Source organism: Oncorhynchus masou, chromosome 6 (assembly GCF_036934945.1).
Source record: "Oncorhynchus masou masou isolate Uvic2021 chromosome 6, UVic_Omas_1.1, whole genome shotgun sequence".
In the NCBI taxonomy this organism is placed as follows: Eukaryota; Metazoa; Chordata; class Actinopteri; order Salmoniformes; family Salmonidae; genus Oncorhynchus; species Oncorhynchus masou.
In genome coordinates this window covers 4,386,440-4,392,804 of record NC_088217.1, presented here as the reverse complement: position 1 = coordinate 4,392,804, position 6,365 = coordinate 4,386,440, and positions in this window count along the sequence as shown.

Sequence of the window (6,365 nt, the reverse complement as noted above, 5' to 3'; positions counted from 1 at the left end):
GACCACCCCAGTGTGTATTAACTGGTCAGGTAGGTAACTGGTCAGGTAGGTAACAGGTCAGGCAGGTCGTCTCTGACCACCCCAGTGTGTATTAACTGGTCAGGTAGGTAACTGGTCAGGCAGGTCATCTCAGACCACCCCAGTGTGTATTAACTGGTCAGGTAGGTAACTGGTCAGGTAGGTAACAGGTCAGGCAGGTCGTCTCTGACCACCCCAGTGTGTATTAACTGGTCAGGTAGGTAACTGGTCAGGCAGGTCATCTCAGACCACCCCAGTGTGTATTAACTGGTCAGGTAGGTAACTGGTCAGGTAGGTAACAGGTCAGGCAGGTCGTCTCTGACCACCCCAGTGTATATTAACTGGTCAGGTAGGTAGCTGGTCAGGTAGGTCGTCTCTGACCACCCCAGTGTGTATTAACTGGTCAGGTAGGTAACTGGTCAGGCAGGTCATCTCAGACCACCCCAGTGTGTATTAACTGGTCAGGTAGGTAACTGGTCAGGTAGGTAACAGGTCAGGCAGGTCGTCTCTGACCACCCCAGTGTATATTAACTGGTCAGGTAGGTAACTGGTCAGGTAGGTCGTCTCTGACCACCCCAGTGTGTATTAACTGGTCAGGTAGGTCGTCTCAGACCACCCCAGTGTGTATTAACTGGTCAGGTAGGTAACTGGTCAGGTAGGTAACAGGTCAGGCAGGTCGTCTCTGACCACCCCAGTGTATATTAACTGGTCAGGTAGGTAACAACCTCCAGATGAGCTTCAATGCCATATAGCTCTCCTTCCGTGGCCTCCAACTGCTCTTAAACGCTAGTCAAACCAAATGCATGCTTTTCAATCGATCACTGCCCGCACCTGCCCGCCCGTCCAGCATCACTACTCTGGAAGGTTCTGACATAGAATATGTGGACAACTATAAATACCAAGGTGTCTGGTTAGACTGTAAACTCTCCTTCCAGACTCATATTAAACATTACATTTACATTTACATTTAAGTCATTTAGCAGACGCTCTTATCCAGAGCGACTTACAACTTTTAATACCTGCAAATAAACCATCTCCAATCCAAAATTAAATCTAGAATTGGCTTCCTATTTCGCAACAAAGCATCCTTCACTCATGCTGCCAAACATACCCTCGCAGAACTGACCTATCCGTTAAACTATCCTACCAATCCTCGACTTGGGCAACGTCATTTACAAATCGACCTCCAACACTCTTCTCAGCAAACTGGATGCAGTCTATCACAGTGCCATCCGTTTTGTCACCAAAGCCCCAAACACCCACCACTGCGACCTGTATGCTCTCCTCGGCTGGCCCTCGCTACATATTAGTCGCCAGACCCACTGGTTCAAGGTCATCTATAAGTCTATGCTAGGTAAAGCTCTGCCTTATCTCAGCTCACTGGTCACGATAACAACACCCAACCGTAGCACACGCTCCAGCAGGTATATCTCACTGGTCATCCCAAAAATCCAACACCTCCTTTGGTCACCTTTCCTTCCAGTTCTCTGCTGCCAATGACTGGAACGAATTGCAAAAATCGCTGGAGACTTATATTTCCCTCACTAACTTTAAACATCAACTATCTGAACAGCTAACCGATCGCTGCAGCTGTACATTGCCCATCTGTAAATAGCCCACCCAATCTAACTACCTCATCCCCATATTGTTTCTATTTACTTTTTTGCACACCAGTATCACTACTTGCACATCATCATCATCTGCTCATGTATCACTCCAGTATTAATCTGCTAAATTGTAATTACTTGCTACTATGGCTTATTTATTGCCTTACCTCCTCATGCCTTTTTCATACACTGTATATAGACTTTTCTATTGTGTTATTGACTGTATGTTTGTTTATGTGTTACTCTGTGTTGTTGTTTGTGTCGAACTGCTATGCTTTATCTTGGCCAGGTCGCAGTTGTAAATATGAACTTGTTCTCAACTGGCCTACCTGGTTAAATAAAAAGGGAAAATAAAAATTATATGTATTTTTTTTAAATCGATAGAGAAAGAAAGAGAGAACGAGATAAAATGTGTAATGTTTACTATTAATTTTTTATTTCACTTTTGTTTATCATCTACTTCACTTGCTTCGGCAATGTTAACATATGTTTCCCATGCCAATAGAGCCCTTTGAATTGAATTGAGAGACTCAAAGATTACATTTGGTCACGTTCGTGTGGGTCAAAACAAAAAACACCCTGATGATTGGTTGACAATAGATCCTCCCACGGTGCAGAAGATGGCTGCAGGAGGAAGTTAGTGAAGAGCAACTGCAGGAACTGCCCGTCGACAGCAGTCAAAACTGGCCCACGATCACGTGATTTATGTCAAGCTTACGCAGTCTACACATTAGGCTCAAGTCTGACCATTTTTATTCCCATAATGCAACACACTTTGAAAGTCACCGATTTGACAAAAGCGATCTGTTCGATCACGCCCATAATCTTCGGCGCTGCTTGTGGCAACGTCTTTTCAGTGACCTTTAACCTATGAGCTACCAGACCCTGGCTCAGGGACGGCTTCGATCTCCACTGAGTTGGGGAGATCTGATTTTAGTTGTCCCCCCGACGATGAAATCGGGGAGGGGACTGTGGATATGACTCCGTTGGTATTTTAGTCACACTCGATATCAGCACCGGACTGATTTGTGCCAGAGCCAAGCTAAACAAAAAGCTTCATAGTCACTAATCCTCATAAACAAATCTCGTGTGTGCTTGCCAGTTATTCAACAGTGTCTTGATTTAACTAGGAATATAAACGCTTCCATTGATCAGAGTTGCGATGTGGAAAATGGATTAAAATAAGAGGGATTAGTTTTACTTTAATCTTGCTCAAGTGTGACACGTGACCAAATACTTACAAAAAAGAGAAGTGTTGTTACAGTGTAATTAATTGTTTATGACTCAAGTTCAAAGGAATATTCTTAACTTACCTGTTGGTCATTCAGTGGAATCTCGGAACCCTGGAAATGTCACAAGACCACAGCATCATGTCTAATGTGTACTGTAGAAACCCTCTGGGACGATCATGTCTAATGTGTACTGTAGAAACCCTCTGGGACTATCATTTCTAATGTGTACTGTAGAAACCCTCTGGGACTATCATGTCTAATGTGTACTATAGAAACCCTCTGGGACTATCATGTCTAATGTGTACTGTAGAAACCCTCTGGGACTATCATTTCTAATGTGTACTGTAGAAACCCTCTGGGACTATCATTTCTAATGTGTACTGTAGAAACCCTCTGGGACTATCATGTCTAATGTGTACTGTAGAAACCCTCTGGGACTATCATTTCTAATGTGTACTGTAGAAACCCTCTGGGACTATCATGTCTAATGTGTACTATAGAAAACCTCTGGGACTATCATGTCTAATGTGTACTGTAGAAACCCTCTGGGACTATCATTTCTAATGTGTACTGTAGAAACCCTCTGGGACTATCATTTCTAATGTGTACTGTAGAAACCCTCTGGGACTATCATGTCTAATGTGTACTGTAGAAACCCTCTGGGACTATCATGTCTAATGTGTACTATAGAAACCCTCTGGGACTATCATGTCTAATGTGTACTATAGAAACCCTCTGGGACTATCATGTCTAATGTGTACTATAGAAACCCTCTGGGACTATCATGTCTAATGTGTACTATAGAAACCCTCTGGGACTATCATGTCTAATGTGTACTATAGAAACCCTCTGGGACTATCATGTCTAATGTGTACTATAGAAACCCTCTGGGACTATCATGTCTAATGTGTACTGTAGAAACCCTCTGGGACTATCATTTCTAATGTGTACTGTAGAAACCCTCTGGGACTATCATGTCTAATGTGTACTATAGAAACCCTCTGGGACTATCATTTCTAATGTGTACTGTAGAAACCCTCTGGGACTATCATGTCTAATGTGTACTGTAGAAACCTGGGACTATCATTTCTAATGTGTACTGTAGAAACCCTCTGGGATCCATCTTCAAATGCACTATAAACTTCACACTACGGGCCGGTTTCCTGGATACAGATTAAACCTAGTGTTGGATTCTGGGTTAAACTTGGAACATTGCTATCCTAGAGACACGATAGATCAGAAGTAAGACTATAGTATCTGAGGGGCTGATAGAGACTGGTTTTTATATCAGATGTAAGACTATAGTATCTGAGGGGCTGATAGAGACTGGTTTTTATATCAGATGTAAGACTATAGTATCTGAGGGGCTGATAGAGACTGGTTTTTATATCAGATGTAAGACTATAGTATCTGAGGGGCTGATAGAGACTGGTTTTTATATCAGATGTAAGACTATAGTATCTGAGGGGCTGATAGAGACTGGTTTTTATATCAGATGTAAGACTATAGTATCTGAGGGGCTGATAGAGACTGGTTTTTATATCAGATGTAAGACTATAGTATCTGAGGGGCTGATAGAGACTGGTTTTTATATCAGATGTAAGACTATAGTATCTGAGGGGTTGATAGAGACTGGTTTTTATATCAGATGTAAGACTATAGTATCTGAGGGGCTGATAGAGACTGTTTTGTGGCTATGTGCTCACAGGCTATGTGCTCACTGCCCACAAAATGAGGTGGAAACTGAGCTGCACTTCCTAACCTCCTGCCCAATGTATGACCATATTAGAGAGACATATTTCCCTCAGATTACACAGATCCACAAAGAATTCGAAAACAAATCCAATTTTGAAAAACTCCCATATCTACTGGGTGAAATTCCACAGTGTGCCATCAGAGCAGCAAGATTTGTGACCTGTTGCCACGAGAAAAGGGCAACCAGTGAGGAACAAACACCATTGTAAATACAACCCATATCTATGCTTATTTATTTTATCTTGTGTCCTTTCAAATTTGTACCTTGTAAAAACACTATATATATATATATATATATATATATAATATGACATTTTCAATGTCTTTATTGTTTTGAAACTTCTGTATGTGTGATGTCTACTGTTAATTTTTATTGTTTACCTTACTTGCTTTGGCAATGTTAACACATGTTTCCCATGCCAATAAAGCCCCTTGAATTGAATTGAATTGACTGTTTTTTATATCAGATGTAAGACTATAGTATCTGAGGGGCTGATAGAGACTGGTTTTTATATCAGATGTAAGACTATAGTATCTGAGGGGTTGATAGAGAGTGTTCATGGTTATCTGTAGGAGCCAGATGGCTCTGAAATGTGCAGGGTGGACGGGCAGAAGTCCCAGGGTTGCTAGAGGGGATACGGGTGGAGGTCTTTGGGTTAAACATCAAGGAGATTGAGGTCAGGTCCCCTTAAGGGAGAAACAATTGTTTATTACCCCATCACTTCCTCTTCCTGTCGAACCATAAAAGAGAAGGATTGGAAGGAAGTATATATATATATATATATATATATATATATATATATATATATATATATATATATATATATATATATATATATATATATATATATATATATATATATATATATATATATATATATATATATATATATATATATATACACATACATACATACATACACACACACACACACTCGTGGTGGAAACATGTTTTGTCTGAATGCAGCTGTATTGACACTCTGGGAAGAATGAAACTTGGTGATGCTTTCATAAATGTCCATAGTGTTTTTTTAAAACTCAGAATTAGAACCTAAACACTAGCGTTGGACTAAGATTCATTGTCAACAGAGCATCTCATATGGCTCGCTAAAGCTGCATTTACACAGACAGTCCAATACTGTAGTTAAAATATATATATATATATATATATATATATATATTTATTTTGACCAATCACATCAGATCTTTTTCAGAGCTGAAAAAAAACATCAGAATTGGGCTGCCTGTGTAAATGTTACAATAGCTGTGTCTGGGAAACCAGCCCTTAGAGTTACAAACTCCTATTTGGGTAAGTACTTCAAACCAGAGGACTCGAGTGTCTTTCAAGGCAAGAGATGTGTCAACACAAAACGTTCAACTTGTTTTACTCATTTGTATTTAAACCATATAGACCGGTGGTATTCAACTCTTTTCCTACGAGCCTGCTGGTTCTCTGTTCTACCTGATTCTTAATTGCACCTACCTGGTGTCCAGGGTCTAAATCAGTCCCTGAATAGAGGGGAACAATGGGGGGGGGGGGGAAATGCAGTGAAACTGGTTTCTTGGTCCAGAGTTGAGTTTGAGGGATATAGACAATCTACGCAGTACATTACTCTTAACCAGAGCACGATGGTCCCTGGTCAACACTGCTTTCAAGACAACTGGGAACTCGGGGGGGAGGGGGGGGGGGGGAGGAATGAGGTCAAACCACTAACTCAGTGATCTTCAGGTCAGCTCTAGAAAGTTTCTGATT